Raw genomic sequence first — 17,562 nt, forward strand, 5'->3', positions numbered from 1 at the left:
TAAAGTACAAGACAGAAACGCTGCTGTGAGCTTGTAGGTGCCCGGCGTTTCTAACGGCGCTGATATGCAGAACGCTCAGTGAATATTAAGCGGCTGCCGTTGCGTTTTGTTACATTAAAGATGTTTTTCAATCGATACAGAACAACACAAGCCGGACGGATGAGGGGAAAAAAGAGAAGAAGTCTGACATTTTAATTATTTGTTTTGACAAATCACACAGTCCCATCCAACATGTTTGGCCTCTGATTCCCGGCTGCTTTACTCGTCATCTGTCAGCAGGTTCTGGACGCATTAATGCGTGGAGGCCGAAAGCATCTCTGCTGACACGGAGGAGGAAACTGACATCATATCTAGAAAACATTAAAACGCAAACCATCCGCTTTTCACACATTTATGCCATCTGCACTAATTACACTCTGGTACTTTAAAGTTTGGTTTTCTTGTTTTAGCATTAAACAGTTTCAATCTGATGTAATTTTAGGGAGGAAGTGACATTCTTTTCCTGTACATAAACAGCTGTTTGTTCAGAAATAAATTAATGTGTTCACCCAATAAATTTATGTAAATTGGAACTGTGAAAATAAATCTGTTCAACGAAACACAAATTTAAAAAAAAAAGGCTCAGATTTTTTGATAAAAATTTTGCACTAGCATGAGGTGGATTTTTTTTCAACCATATTGAAATCGGAGTGTTTTATAAAACTGCACAGGAAACTCTTTGTTCACATCACAGTCTGCTTCTGGAGCAGAAGATTCTCCAAAAGCAGGACGTGGACTACAGAGCAGGGCATTCTGGGTAATACAGCCACAACAAACATGCTAGCTTAGCGCTAGAGAGAGAAACAGCTGGTGGTCTTTAGCCAGAGAGAAAAGAGAAATCCTAAAACCGCTAAGATCTGACAAAACTCCATTTTTGCTTACATTTCATAAAGAACAAAATTGCGCTCTGTGTCTTCAAAGGTTTTTGTGTAATCTCCTGCTTGGTGCAGCGCCCCCCACAGGCGAGGAGGGGAACAAGCTGGTTTGGTTGGTTTGACTGAGTGAAAGAGAACCACAGCAGCTGAAAATTAAAGGAATGTTGCAGTTCTGGTCCCCAATAGAGTCTCGTCTACTGCACTATCAAGTGAGAAAACAAGAAGAAAAATCATCAATTTCTGAGGAAACAGTACTTTTTGTATTTTTGCCAAATTTAGTTGAAGCCTTAAAGGAATTACCACATGCTATAAATAGCCGTTTCAGAGGTTTTAAAATGGTAAACTTTCTATTTTAATTCAGTTTACCTACATAGCAGCACCTTTGAACAGCTGATTAAAAACTGTCTTTGAATGGCTCTTCACACTGCTGCAGTTAAAACATCAGTTTTCCAAAACGGACTGATTTAATCAGATTCTAGTTAATAAACTTGATCTTCTCTAGAAACTTTGATTTAGAAACGGTGCATAGATTTTGGTAGAACCCATGCAGACATTTCTGGGCTAGACGTATTTAGTTTGTTGACATTAATCCTCTCAGTACTCTTATGTTGATGACATTAGATTTAACTTTACATTACTTGGCTGTTGGTGGAGAGTGACGTGAGGTTGGTGTGAACCTCTGACCTTGATGCTGGATGTGCTGCAGGAGCGGAGCAGTTAGAGACCACAGGGGTTCTGTAAAGACCAGGAACCGTGAACAGCAAATTGCTCCTGAGAAGAGGAAAAAAAGAAGAAGAAACAGTAGTTTGAGAGGAGGAAGGGTGTTTTGTTGTTAACGGCGAGCCATTCCACACAATTTAACCGCCGCGTCTCTGACCGCCGCCGTTTGTTGCTACAGCCGAAATGTCGGGGTTGCCGTGGGAGACGGAAAGATCCCAGCTAGTTTTCAAAACAATTATGTTCAGGTTTGGCTCCTAAGTAATTTTTTATCTAGACAGAAAACATCCTAGAATCGGCTCTAATTACGTCTCCCATCCGAGGGAGAGGACACACACGGACACACACACACACACGCACACACACACGGACACACACACACACGCACACACCTTGCACTACATCTGTCAGCTGGTAAACATGTGCTCTTGAGTGACTCTCAGATAATTGCCACATTGCGACTGACTTGATTTGCGCAACTTGATTTAATAAATCAGGTAGTAAATTGGAAAAAGCTTTGTGACAGTTATTGTACTGTCAACTCCAGGCTGCGTCTGTCCTCCCACCCCGGAGACGAGAAAGATGGCTGCCGATACGCAGGAGTCACAGAGAGGGAGGCGGGAGGAGCGCGGCGACATTAGCCATCAGGGTTTCATACTTCATTTCTTCAGACTTTGCTGCACCTGTGACAGAAATGATATTCCACCCATTTAATGGTTCAGTCAGAGTCCGCTGAGCTAAATGCTGTCTTTTTATTAGATACACAATCTGCAGCACATGCTCTCCAGCATCAAGACGCAGAATCATGTTTGACAGGACTGCTGCGTCTGGCACTTTTCATGGCTTCTCTGCTGATTTTATCGTGGCTGTTTTCGACTTCCAGCTCAACCGATTATGGCCAGAGTGCTGGTATGAGGCGGTGGTGGCAACGCGGCGAAGCGAGGGAGTTCTGGGTGTTAGACGCAGGAAATGAGGAGTTTTCATCAAATGAAACTCCGAACAAACTGAAGGAGCCACTTCTGAAAACCGAAAAGTGTCATGAAGCATTTGATCAAAACGCAGACGGAAATTTGGACAAAAAGAACCAGAAGAGCTAATTATAGGTGAGTGGATGCAGCTGGGAAGGTGAATAGGAGATAAACTAGAAAAGGTGGAAAAGAAATGAACTTTATATAAACAGCAAGCAGAAACATAGAGAAACTGGTGCCGAAACGATTAATTGTGATTTAATGATTAATTGAAACAATTGTCAACTAATTTAGTGATTGATTAATTGTTAACTGGAGTATACAGACTCAAAAAAAACATTTGTTGAAATGGTAACATAATCAAAGCAGTAATTAAAGTCAAAACTGTACAAAAAATATAAACATTTTACATTTGTTAATACGTTTTACCCAGATTACAGCTAAATCAGTAAGACAGTTTTAGTTGTAATCTGGTTCAAAATTTAAAAATACATATATAAAAAAATCTTCACCTTCTGCATCTAATTATTAATGAAGGAATCCACACTACACTGTTTTTGAGTTAGTCCAGATTTTCACACATTTTTTCTGTCTGTCCTTTGCTACAAATGATCAAGTTTTCACTAAAGGAATGCTGTTAGGAAATAAAATGTTTATTTTCTTATATAAAAATTATTTGCATCTTTTAATGTATTTCTATTGTTTTAAAAAGTGGTTAAATGAAAAATCTGCAGAATTTACTTTTTTGTCTACAAATCATCAGAATAATTGTTTGTGGTTTGAATTTGTCTAGATTAGTGTTTATATATTAGTTTAGGTTTCTGTCCCTCTTCCTCATTCTCTTTGCTTTACTTCATCCTCAGTCGGCCATCTTGATCCCCGCCCAGCTGCACCATAATTAGCTCCTCTGGTTATTTTTGACATTTATCTGCTTAGTGAGATAAAAACCTTTTCAGCAGGTAAATATTTAACGTTTCGAGAAAATCTGCAGTTACATTGCAGGCATCAATCACCAGCAAAACAAACTTTCTCCTGTTTGATCAGTGAGATTCAGACAGAAATTCAGTAAAACACATTTTGTAAACCTAGTTTGGTGATCAATATGTTGTACAGTGGGCATGTAGGAGGTGCATAACTTTCTAAAGAAGTTTTTCTTCTTTGAAGAGAAACAGAAATCTTGGCTGAAAAAATAAATCTACACTGAAGAGACCAAAGAGGAAAATATGAACCTCCCTCTCTCTGTCCGGGTTACAGATGTGATCCATGTATTAAATCTTGTGTGTTTCTTTCTGGCTGTAAATGATCCAGCCTGCTGTAATATCATAACCCTATAAATGTTTTGGATTTTATGTCTGCAGTAAATATCGTTCCCCTCCGTCCTAAAATAAAAACAGCAGACCTGGATGTGTATCTCCATCTTGTCGCCATACAAGCAAACCCCACAAATCTGTTTTGAAGGATCCTTTCTGTGTAATTATCTCGCTCCACACCCTTTTCATTTCACAATGAGCCGCCCATCTGTCAACTTCACTCTCATGGAGCTTCAGACACCTGCAGCCTCCCCGGCCGCCCGCACTCTCCTTTTTATGCGACACGACTCGGTGCCCTGACTGGCCACATTTCATCTTTTTCTAAGGCCCTCAGGCTCCATTAAGCCGGAGCCAGCAGAAGGGAATGGACCCGTCCGGCGCTGCTAACCCTTTAAAGGAGACATCAACCGATACTCTTAGGAAGTTTCAGGTTTCTGAAACAACGGGCAATAAAGCAGGAGAAATAAGTGAAGGCCTTCAATAAAAAGTGATTGAGACTCTTTGGTGAAGCAACAAACTCCAGTATGATGCAACTCTGTGTCCAACTCCAGTCCGTTTGTGTAGAAAGTCCGGTTCGTTTGCGGAGGCATACATGCTAACTCTGATCTGCCAACAAACCTCGGTCTCGGTTTGGTTGAAGTGAACTCTGGTTCAGTTTGAATGCATATATGAACACCAAGTGGACTGGAGACCGCTCCAAAAGCAGGAAGTGGACTACAGTTCAGGGCATTCTGGGTAAATACAACCATGCTAGCTTACCGCTAGCAGGTGAAATGAGTCTTGGTTTTCAGCCAAAGACAAAAGAGAAATCCTACAACCACTAAAATCATTTTAGTTTACGTTTTGTGAAGAAGGACGTCGTCTTCAGGAGGTTTTTGTGTCATTTCTTTCACCGTTTCTTGGAGCAGCGCCCCCACAGGCGAGGAGGAGAACAGGTTGCTCAAAGGGTTTGCTTGGTTTAGAAACCAAGCAACTGGAAATGGAGCAAATGAAGCAATCTTGGTCCCCAACCAAAGAAAATCTACTAAATGATCAGGCTGGAAAACAAAAAGAATCTACTTGAGAAAATAGTGATTTTTGTTTTACTGTATATACTTGGTGAAATCTTAAAGAAACGACTCCATGCTTTAAATAGCAGTTTTTAAAGCGGCACCATTTGCATTTAAATTCAGTTTGTTTACATAGTATATTTGAATACACAGCTGACTAACATACTATCTCTGGATGGCTGACCTTTTTTCGGGGTTTGCTTGTTTCTTTGATTCATTATTTGCTAATGTTGCTCATACAGAACAACTAATGGAAGTTATGCGTTCAAATTTCAGCTACAGCTTCTCTATTTGGAGTGAGCATTTTTAATTTACTGATTCCAGGACTGAGAAGTTACTTTCTATGCATCTGTGGGTTTTCATTGGTTCCCTGGTTTCCTCCAGAAGCACATGTGAGGTTCACTGGTGGCTCCTAATTGGTCGTGGGTTTGAGTCGGTGAAGATTTGAGCAATTTCTGAAAGTCAATGGAGAATAGATACTTCCTCCATTTGCAGATGATGTAGTTTTATTCAGTCTGTAACATGATCTAGTGGTTATCATAGCCCTGTAGTTGATTATCATGTGGATTACAGTGACAACAACATAAAAGACATAACTGCCAACTTTTGAAAGGCCTAATTCGATGCTCTGATAGATAATCTCACACCCAGTGAAACAATAATCTTAGTTTTGACCTGAACTTGGCTGCAGTATTATTATTTAAGACTGGCTGTAAATGTTTAAAATCACCACACCACTGTGTGGTACTGTAAGCTTTTAGCTTAAATAATGCATTAACTCTCATCATGATCCAAGGTTATGGAGTCCAGTTTGTGTTCAAATAGTATAAAGATGTTTTACATCTTTTAAAAGCAGCACGGTGAGATAAGTTTAAAGGCTTTAAGTGCTTTATTTTATCCCAGCTGAAGTAAGAAATGAACTTTACATGACCAAAAGTAACTTCCTAAAAAGCATATATGGCTTAAAACAAAGTTAAATTCATCCTAAGTCATATTTTATCTAGCGATACACAATGTATTGGCATTAACATTGGTATCGGTCGATATTAGTCATTTTTTAATATATCTGTATTTGCCTGATAAGTAAAACTGGATCAATATTAACAACTGATAATATTTATTGATTTCCAATTGTTGCTGTCTGTTGAGGAGGTTGGAAAATATTTATACAATACAGATAAATATTGATCATGATTCGTAAAAACAATACTGGCATCGGTATCAGCCCAAATGTCCACATTCACAAAGTTTAATGATCAGAAAACATTGGGGCGTGCCGTGGTGGCGTAGTGGTTAGCGCGACCCGTATTTGGAGGCCTTGAGTCCTCGCCGTCGCGGGTTCGACTCCCGGACCCGGTGATATTTGCCACATGTCTTCCCCCCTCTCCTTCCCCGTTTCCTGTCAGCCTGCTGTCATATAAGGGACACTAGAGCCCACAAAAGACCCCCTGGAGGGGTAAAAAAAAAAAAAGATCAGAAAACATCAAGATTTTTTAAGCATTTTTAAACACCAAGAATATAGATTTTGAAGGAATGTTGCACCATTTCCAAAAAGAAAATTCAGATAGTCTTGACTGACCCTTTTTAGTTTTTTTTCATATTTCGGACATGATAGCAGAATAAAGTAACAGATATAAAATAATTAAAGTAATTTTAACATGTTCAAAAAGAAGTAGGAAGAAGTAAAACAAACTTATGAACTACAAACCCATAAACTCAGACTCTGTTTTCAGACGGACCAAAAACAGAAAAATATTAACGTACTTTGAAATTACACAAATTACTAAAATTGTGAAGTTTTCTGGCATCAGGTTAGTAAAAAGATGCAGAGAGAGGTTTGTTTAGTGGCTTTGTTAACCTTAGTAGTGATATTTGTGATAAAAGCTCTTGTGTGAGGGGAGTGGAGGGCAGGAAGCTGCCGGCCGAGTGAGTCTAGCAGAGCTGCAGGTGGAAGTGTGTCAGCCTAGCTGGGCGAGGCCGAGCAGAACGGCGAACACTGAGAGTCACTCTAGCAGATTGAAACAATCTGTCTGACGCTCAGCGGCCGCCGGGCCCCAGGCGGGGAGCGGACCCGAAGCCCAACGTACCGCCGCTTACCTGCCGGCCAGCAAAGCAAAGAACAGAGAACAATGACTGAAACACACACAGAGTGAACTCCTGACTGTCGATGTTCAGTATTCACGGATTATTCAAATTACTCTCAGAACATCTAAATAACTAGAATATTTGAAAGAAATGCAGTTTGCTAGCGAGGAGTGCTACTTATTTATCTTGACAGCAGCTTGCCCAAATTTGGGCAAATATTTGTCCATATTCCACTAATGTTTGAAAGAAAACAATTTTGCAATTGCGCTGTTTCCATTAAATAAGAAATTAAATTAAAGTCATGTGGATAAGCTTGTTCATGTGACAAGTCACTCAAAATTATGGCAGTGTTGGATGTTAACAGTTACATGAGATATATTCATAATTCAGCCAATCAGAGGAGAAGTCGGCGTCTTGTTCAGGCGTTGGAGAGACAAGCCCCGCCTACTTAAGAGCAGCTACTTGTGCTGTGTTTTGTGGAAATAATAGTCGGCCATTTTACATCAGAACTATGGATTCAACACGTTGGAATGACACAAAACGTTTTATGAACTGTGATGCTGTGAGAGCTCCGGTGGAAAACAAAAACAAATTATCATCCTACGACTTCCTGTTGTCTTCTTTGTCGTTTCCACCAGTAGTAACATCCGGCTGTTGATCATGTGATTCATGTAATGTGAAAAATGTGTTTCCATTGTAGTTTTGCAAAATAAATCTATTTCAATACGGCTGAAAAATCAACTCATCGTTGAGTGAAAACCTTTTCATCATAACTTCAGTTTTTTCAAAATTGGTGTGTTTCTATTAAGCAAGTTCATCTTCGTAAATACAGTTTGTTCAATTCTATGGTTAATGGAGACAAACAGGCAGTTGTGCATCTTTAAAAAGCATCTTTGAAAAGCAGAAGTGGAGACTCCTGCATAAACAACAAGAATGCAGCAAATGGTTTCTGGATGGTGAATTTACAGGAAAACACTTGTCTTTTCTAGCAGCCATTGTACAGAGCATACAGCTGTAAAACCAGCTGGCCAAACATCTTAGAACTCTGCTTGGGTTGCTAGGCAACAGCGCCACGCGCCTTGAATATGATTCAACAATCAGGAGGTTTTTGAAATGACTCATTTTCCAAACACCAAAAAACATTAACTTATTGCCAAAAACCAGCCAGAATGTTTTTTTAAGAGTTTGGCCCAAATAGAATGAAAAAGTGAAAAATACCAATTTTGCAAATTAGATTCACTTTAATATTACTGACAAAACCTGACTTCTCTTGTTGGAAAGCCAGAGTGTTTGCTGATTCTAACAATAACTTACTGATAGCATTCAATAGCCTGAAGTAGCCTGACGTAAATGTAGCTAACATGCTAACTGAAGAAGAGCTAAGTGTCAGTGGGAACTCACCTGAATGAGAAACAGAAACACTCACAGTCAAAACTCATCATATGGAAACAGGACAAATGAAATATTTCTGCCAGAAAAGGCAGGAACAGCAAATGTTTTATCGCGATGCTGTAAATTGGTGAAAAATGTGAGGAGTTTGATAGAAAAAACTGCAGATTTTCCCAACTTTAGCCAGAGGGAACGCGGCTTTTATCTAAACTCCACCGTGATAAGTTGTTAATTTTCCTTCTGCAGAAGCTGGAGGGTTGTTTCTGGTATCTGATCCTTAAGCAGCACCGTTATTTCCTTATTTATTTACTGATCTCGTCGAACATCTGTGAGTCTGTTGACGAAGATGTGACGGGAATTAACGCACGGCGACAGATGCTGCCGGTGATTTATCCCGGCTACCTTTACAGATCATCAAACTGAAGCGTGTTCGCCTGACTGCGCCGCGCCTGTACTTTCAGAGCGCGCAACAGAACTCTTACTCAGCTTTATTACCGACGCCTGCGGCCCCACCGGAAGTCACAAGCTGTCAGACACATTTGGGTCAAATCTAAAGCTCAAACTCGCAACACAAGCACGTTTTTATTTGCTCCAGCTAAGGGATGCACTTCTGAGCTGGCATATTTAATGCAAATGTTTTTATCTCTCACCATTTCCAGTTGATCAATTAATAAAGAACGCATAAATGTCAAATTACCCTGGAAAATTACAGTGCAAGTTTAATTAAAAACAGAATGAAAGTTAAAGCAGAGTGAACTAACATGAGCTGAATTATTAAACTCTGAACATGGAAAACTTTGGCTGTGGCGACGTTTGTTCTTGTTCTGCATGTCATTATCGCTGCTGAAATAAACTGGTTTTTCCTTCAGGAGGACTATCTGAAGAAAAAGTTTTCCACATTTAAGGAAAACTTCTCTACACTGCAAAAACACAAAATACTACCACGAATTTAAGACTACTATCTACTGCAAATATCTTAGTAGTACACTTGAAATAAGACAAAAGAAGCTCAAAAGTAACTTTTCAGCAAGATATAAAAGCTTGGTCTAAGTCAATTATTTCTGAATATAGATTTTAAAAATGTACTTGTTCCATTGGCAAGTTTTTCCCCCTTCTTCAGTGAAAAAAACTGCCAGTTCTAAGTACTTTTTTATTTATATTCAAGAATTATTGACCTAAAACAAGCTTATTTAGGGGAAGCTAAGTTTGCTAAACATTTTCAAAGTTAGCAAAAATGCTAAAACGCTCAAGAAAATAATTATCAGCGGATTATCCACCTCTGCTGGTTTGGATGGCTGTTTGTGATCGGCTATGTAAAACCATTCAGCTGGAGGTTTTTTCAGTATTTTATCCACTTTGTGAAATTCAGCACCACTTGGAGGCCAACAGACAACTGACACAAAATTATTACGTTTATAAAACTCTCCTTGACTTATTATTTATTTGAGTAACTTTTTTTTTTTATTACTTTTTGGAGTATTTTTACTTTGAGTAATTTTATTATGACGTATTTCTACTCTTATGTGAGTACAATTTCTGTTTTTTCTACCCACTGAATGAAAAACAAACATGTTTTAACCTAAAATTCACCGGACTCAGACACACACCTGCAATTTCTGTTAAAGTTTTATAAGTTTTTATTGAAAGAAACTGATTAGAAAATATTTCCTTTTGCCTGATTTTATTAGATTTTATTACTTGAATTATTATGAATTATTATTATTTTCATCCTGAAAATACCAAAATTTCCACTTAAGTTTATATTATGATGATGTATTTTTAAATATTAAACGATTGACAATATGGTCAGTCACCCACTAAACTTTTTACCAAATACTTTTTACTTGAATAATTTCTTAGATGACTACTTTTTACTTTTACCTGAGTAAAAATATGTTGCAGTAGTGCTACTCTTATTTGAGTATAATTTTGGATATTTTACCCACCTCTGGATATAAAAGCATGTGGTCCAGATGCAAACTTCAAAAAAATATACAGTTAGCCCCCCACCCAAAAACACAAACCCAAAACTGTTCAAATAAGAAGGTCAAAATGAAAGTGACATTAATGCTAATCAATAGAAAATGCACCTGTAAAACATTTCTGTTTGCACTGATTTATTTATAATGTTATTGTGCATCAAAAAGAGAAAATGGTTCCGATACGTGAACCATTTCCTGGAACAGAGGGGGATTCTGCCAGTGAGAACACTTCCTATTATTTATGCAGAGCAAAGAGGCAAGCTGAGGCCAGGCTGAGTCCATTTAATTTCTGGGCTCATCATGAGGACAGTTTCTATTTTTAGCCTGAACACGGGGAAACTGAGAAAGATGGAGAGGCTGAGGGAAGCAGAGACACGCAGGGACAGAGGGAGAAGAGAGAGTCTCAGGGTGACAGAGGGGTCCAATCGGTCATTCTGACAAACCTTATTATAACCTCTAAAGTGCAAGGCTGGAAACACTCCCGCTGTTAAACAAATAGCACCCACTGTCTGTTTTTCATTTGCCTGTTAAATGGTGCTAATATGTTTGGGGTAATATTTCCAAAGCTAAGAATATTCTGTCTCCATAACTTGTAATAAGATGTGCTAACATTCAGACTAACCACATTATTGTCTCATTGGTTCTGTTTTTACTGTATTTTCAATTAAAATCTCCCTTTTTGCTGATAGATTATTGAGTAAATTGACATGTGAGATCAACAACAAATATATTTAAGGTTTTTAATCTGTTATTTAGGTTATTCAGCCATCAAATTGGTTCAAAGTGCTATTAAACCCATTTTATTATTCATGGAACTAGCTAGCCGCTACATGTTTAGCACTGAGATGCTATTTTAGGCTAGCATAGCTTCTTTAATAAGCTAACTTGTTGTGTTTAGCACAGGTTGAACACAACAATAGTCTTCTCCAGCTGTGCATCAGATTGTTTTTTAAGCAGAAATTACTTCCCACTGGGTCAGGAGAAGCAGCTTTGCCGTCCATTCATGTTAGCGAACGTCTCAGATTTACAGCGTGGAGCATTTAAAAGCATTTATAAGTAAAAAAAAAAATCTATATGTTAAAATCTGTGTAAATAATTAATCAAAATCAAGGCGTTAAATATAACATTTTATGTACTTGGTGTCAAAAAGGGGCTACATTAGTACAGACTAGAAATGTAAATATAGCACAGGCAGTAAATATAATTGGTATGCAAATTAGCAACATTATCCATTATTGGACACAACTCTGACCAATAGGTGGCAGTAAAGTGCTTTGAATCTCATGGACTAACTATGAATATACTGTAGTTCCATATAGTCACTGTAGTAACATCTGCTAGTCTCTCAGCAACCAGAGCGATAAGACAGATTTTATTTTCTAGTTCTCGGAAGCCCCGCCCCTTTCTAATGCTGCCCTGGGCAACCGCCGTTGCAGTCCATATCTAAAAGCACCAAAACCTACAGAACTACAATGGGCTGAAATTATGTAACCAATGCAGTTTAATCAAACTGCAGCCAATGAGAGGTTAAACTCCATAACTCGGAATCAAACATCAAAACATTTAAGGAGGTTTTTTTTTAAAAATCCCTGATTCATTTAGAGTTTAACCTCCAACTGGATGTTAGCCAGTTGGAGATTGAGTTAGTTAATTGAGTTAATTTGAGTTTAACTCCAAAACCCCAATCAACTAATTGGTTATTTAATTAACCAATTGGTTAATTGAAAGTATTAACCAATTAGTTACAGGTATTTACCAATTAATACCACAGATTAATTGGAGGTAGTACCACAGATGACCACTTGGTGGCAAAACCCATTCCTGGCTCTAAAGGTTCAGGGACTCAAGAACGGAGAATAAAACTGGCTTTTCAAAAACCTTTTCTTTCTTCAGACATTTACTGTCTTTTATTAGATTTATCACATCTGATTGGTGTGCGTGTTCAAGATGTGTTTTTTTTTTTATCAAGTTTCAAATGTCAACTCTGCTCCACCTTCTAATTCAAACACGGTAAAGTCTTCAGACTCCGAAACGTTAAAAATAGAATCGGCTGAATGTCAAACTCAATGCTTCAAACTCAATTTAATGTGTCTGCAATTAAATTGGATTGTAGACACAGTACTGTCTTTCTTAATGCAACTTTCTTGAAAATGTACTAAACTAAGTGAGTTATTAATGACTTTGCTGAAAGTGATGACCACACAAACAATCCAGGAAAAAGCAAGTAAAACTAGCAGTTAAGATAAGTTTAGTAACATAATAGCACAGGACAAAACCGAATGAAACATAGTGAATATTTTAAATTAGACTAATTAAAAGTCATAACTCAGCTCACCTTAAATGGTGCAGAATCAAAACGTTTAAGGAGGCTTTGAAAGAATCCTCGGTTCTTCTGAGAACGTCTGCTCAGCTGACCTCACCGACCTTTTTGGAAGCACAAAGTGAAGAGAAATGGCAGATGAGACGTTGCAAATTTGTTCAATAATTTGAAAACAAACAGGAAAGTGAATAGGAAGTAAGTTCAGAGGAGTCGGGGCAGATAAAATCTTATATTTGTCTCTTAGAAGTTGAGTTGTTGCATATTCGCTGTAAATCAAACACCAAAGTAAGAAAGGAAGGAAAACTTTCTTAAAGCCTGAAAGTCATGTTTCTGGCATTTAGCATGGCTTTATTGTTCATTACTCTGCTAATTGTAGGAATAAATGTTGTCAAAACATCCCAGAATAAAAACTGTGGGACTTTTGCAGAAACTCTTGGACTCTGTGTTCTTTCAGACAACCTGCTATTTTTTTATTATTTAGATAATCATGAAGCATTTTTCTCAAAACAATAAATTGTTTCTGCAAACAGAACCTCTGTCAACTGTTAGCCACTGTCAGCTGCACTGAATTTTTTCATGAATCATAAAAGGAGATCATGAAGGTTAGTCTCTTTATTCGGTTTTAATTAAAATAATGCATTATTAGGGCATTAATGTTCAATATTCATTATGAAGCCAAATGAAGCAGCATTTATCCTGTGAAATGATTACATGTGTTTGTGCTGCTGCTGCTTGGAAATGCTAACCAGAAAAGAGAGTGTACGCTACAAAGAGCTCCAGTTTCTAACTGTAGCTGTTTACCATTAGCATCAGTGTCAAAAAATGGTTTGTTAGAAAGACAAAGATGCTTCATTGTCACTTTAAACATCGATTCAACAGCTTCCAGGTGGTTCTGGTTTGTATTAGCTCCTGCAACTGGCATTACCTCTAGCTGAAGGTGTTAGCTCCATCTAATGGTGTTAGCTCTAGCTAATGTTCTTAGCTTTAGCTGATGCTGTTGGCACCATCTAACAGTTTTAGCTCCATCTAATCGTGTTAGCTCTAGCTAATGTCGTTAGCTCCATGTAACGGTTTAGTTTGGTTTAGTTAGTTATATCAGGTTTAAAGGAACATGAAACAGTTGATGTTTTGTGAGCCGCCCTGCGTAGCATCTACACCTTCTTGTGTTTTGTTTATAGCTTCTAGTCTATAGACTATAACTAGGCCTGTCACGATAGCAAATTTTGCTCAACGATTAATTGTCTCAAAAATTATTGCGATAAACGATAATATTGTTTGAAGACTTTTTTACACTGATTTAATGGAAATGACGTAATAATGCATGCGATTTCCTGCCAAAGATAGATACACTTTATTTTCAAAAGAATATTTAACACTGGAGCTGATAAACAAAATAAACAAAACAACCAAAAACAAAAATAAAATGGATTCTGAGTCTCCATTAACAAAAAACGCACTTGAATAAAAACTAAACAACATAAAGCCAAAGTGGAAATAAATACTGCATTCAACCAAATGATTATGAAGTCTGTGTATCATGTTGCCCTTCAGTAATAATTAGATTTAAATAGAGAAGATGGGCACATCGACTGATGCAATAGTTCACACTACATGATTTTTTGCTCCTATTTTTCCCCTTATGACAATCTTAAAACGTTGGTCTTTCTAAGATTGTGTGGTGTGTTATGGTAGATCGTCGTTGCCGCTCAGACCTAAATCAGGGTTTTTTCCCCGACTGGGAGCTTAAAGCAGCCTGTTGAATGTGACAGGCAGCAATCAGAAAGCGCGGATTCTCCTCCGTGTTTTCTGAGGGGAAATTATGTTGGGGAATCCCAAACAGCTGACACAGCGCAACCCGAAGTCCAGCGGACATTGGAGATGATATGTGGAAACAACATTAATGTTTATTCAACATGCAAAGAATATAGAAATGACAAGAGGAGGAGTTGGAGCGAAATTGCTACCGCAGTTGATAAACCCGGTAACTTTTCAGCTGTTCTTCATTAACGTGACGTAAACAGGTTATAATGATTTTCATTCAGTCAGGACCTTATGCTGACACTAGCCACATGCATTGCAGGTAGATTGTAGTAAAGCATTGATTAATGCCTGGTTTTAAAATTAGTTAACTGAACTTGTAGCCATTATTTTGTGCCCATTGTTGGACACCACACGGCAGGACCGAACCCGATCGAACCGTTATACCTAGGATTTCTGTCGGCTAATGTGTGATCTGTCAAGTTTTAAAAATGGGCCGACAATCGGCCGACAGCTCTAAGATCGTGTCCTGTGCGCTGGACTTTACACTAAGGAAATGAGGAAGGGAGGAGTCAGTGGAGAGCACCGGAGTTGAGCTTTTTTCATTCAGTGTCATCAACAGAAAGAGAAAAAGGCCGGAAGAGACGATAATGCCGATAATTAAAATGATGTCGATAGTTTTAATTTATCGTACGATTAATTGATTTACCGTTTATCGTGACAGGCCTAACTATAACCTACCCTCATCATGGCCAACATACACGCATCGTGTAGGTAAAATAATGGTGACCTCCACAGGTGAAATATATAATAAAGATATACAATTTTTAAGCTGTTTTGAGTTTTATGCACAAACATCATCTTTCAGGTTAATAGGAAACTTACATAATATTTAGGCCAATATGGTCAACCTGTCGTTTATCCTTTTAATATCAATAAAGGTTTTTCTTCTAGCTCAGTATTTGAGTCAACATGTCTCTCTTCTGACATTCTAATTTTCCATAATCATTCACAGCGCGTTCTCCTCTGATGCTGTCAAATGATGGTTTTATTTATTCATCCAAGCCTGAAAGTGTTTGCTTAGCCAGCTCATGTAAAGATTTTTTCTCCTGCAACAAAAGCAATTCACAAAGAATAAAAATGAGTTCACAGGGTCTCCTGATGTCTTTATCTGCCAAAATAAAAATATATGAGGAGCCGCAAAGCATGATCTTTTTATTTATTTATTTTTAAGAGAGGGATGGGAGATTGTTAGAACAGCATTAAACATTCACATAACTAGTCAACACAGTCCCAGAACTTATATTAAATTGAATATTGTCTGATATTAATGTTTCCATTCAAACTATGGAGAATAACACCGTACCTGCAGTCAGACGTGAATCACTGTGTGCTTCAGTCTTCAAGGCCTCGTCTCAAAGAGTGTAACTGTGCCTAAAACCCTCATCAAACGCCTATGACCACATCTCTGGTTGAAAGGATGTTTTCCATACAGAGGAAAATTAGGATCTCTCTCACAAATACAATGTCACTGGAGTGTTGAAATGCATTGGATATGGCCTCTGCAGAGAAGAGCCTTGTCAGGCTCTTTTCTGCTCTGTGGCTTTAATCTTAGGACCATTGAAAAATGAATTTCTCTCAGGGGGAAATGGGAAGCATGTAAAGTTCAACAAATGGACAGCAGATCCTGTTTTGTTGCCATTCTGAGGGTATTTTTATAGTTCACATTGTGTAGATGTTTGAGTTGATTTTAATTGTATGTCTAAATGCGAGGAAATGAAGAATATTTTGTGGAACATTAAGTCATCTCATGTTTTTGAAAAATAGATGTCACTTTTAATGTGGTCCTGTTCTCAGTAGCATGGGATCAATGGTGAAGAATTCACAGTGTTCTGCTGCCCAATGACCGAGTACATTACTTTAATTTCAGTGTTTTCCATATATAAAAAAAAAAAAGTTTAACAAATGGGAATGAAATTACATAAGTGCTCCCAGGTGGTCGGATAATGATTTAATCAGGAAGTAAGCGATGCCCTTACATTCAGTTTAAATCATTCAGCATCCTGAGGTGAGTGAAGTATCTGTGTAGTGTATTATGAGTTTAGATTATGTTGTTTCCAATATTTGCTGCTTTTGTAGCAACTGCAGCTTCACACATAAAATATCCCATTTGGATTTAAAATCTCTTTTGCCAAGGCCAACAGCAGCACAGAGTTTAAGACGATCATAAATAAACACATTAACCAATAAAACATGTATATGTAGCTGGTTTTGTTGGTGTTCCACCAACAAAGCTCTGCGTTGTGAAATTAAGATAGCGCCTCCATAGCTCTCATCTGGTCTTTTATCATAGTATTGAGCATTAAATTATAAGCATTTGACCGAATTTACATCGGGACAGAACAAATCAAAGTAAAAGAAAACCACCACCGGCTGATCCCTGTGATTAATCATAGAAATTCATAACAATTTACATATTATGAAACTATATATAAAATCAACAATAAAGATTAATAAACATAGACAGATGAATGACAACATACTTGCACAAAATGGAATTAAACAGCTCAGCAGGACAAAAACACCCAGGAAAAGCAGCTAGCTTGTTCAAAGGTAAGGCCTAACACTCGACAAAATCAATACATTCTCCGCAAAATTATATACAAAAAAATTTAACTAACATCTTAAAATCACGTTAGCCAGAAGACTGTAAAAACATTTTGTCCTCAACAGCAACTTTTAGACACTTTTTCAACAGAAACTCAGTGAGAAACTCACCTCTCTCCATTAGAGCCATTAACGGTCTGGTGAAGAAGGAAGTGACGTCACACGTCACGAACGCAAAATAAAACTAAACTTTCCCAAAATTATTATTTAGATTTTGTTTACATTATAATGTCAACATAAAAATTAAAGACAATGAAATTAAGAACATAATTTTTTTAATAAAAATGTCATAATAAAAACAAGTGAGAGTTTCTACATACAGACAGATTCTTTCTCAAAATCATTAAAGACAATCTTGAAAACATCTAGTGTAACTGGTTCTATGAAGATGGATTTTTGTTCA

At 37.7% G+C, this 17,562-nt stretch overlaps 1 long non-coding RNA gene across 3 annotated transcripts; it reads right to left on the minus strand.

The window, feature by feature from the left end:
* Positions 1-160: 160 nt before the first annotated feature.
* Positions 161-17,316, minus strand: LOC114148847 (uncharacterized). Of its 3 annotated transcripts, none has more exons than XR_003596364.1 (4): positions 17,271-17,316; positions 12,750-12,838; positions 1,599-1,685; positions 161-317 (listed from the first exon to the last, which is right to left on the minus strand). It is a non-coding gene; the product is annotated as an uncharacterized LOC114148847 (long non-coding RNA). The 3 variants fall into 3 exon arrangements; XR_003596363.1 differs by having other exon boundaries at positions 1,553-1,685; XR_003596365.1 differs by having other exon boundaries at positions 1,548-1,685.
* Positions 17,317-17,562: the final 246 nt, after the last annotated feature.

This window comes from Xiphophorus couchianus, chromosome 7, assembly GCF_001444195.1.
Source record: "Xiphophorus couchianus chromosome 7, X_couchianus-1.0, whole genome shotgun sequence".
Lineage (NCBI taxonomy): Eukaryota > Metazoa > Chordata > Actinopteri > Cyprinodontiformes > Poeciliidae > Xiphophorus > Xiphophorus couchianus.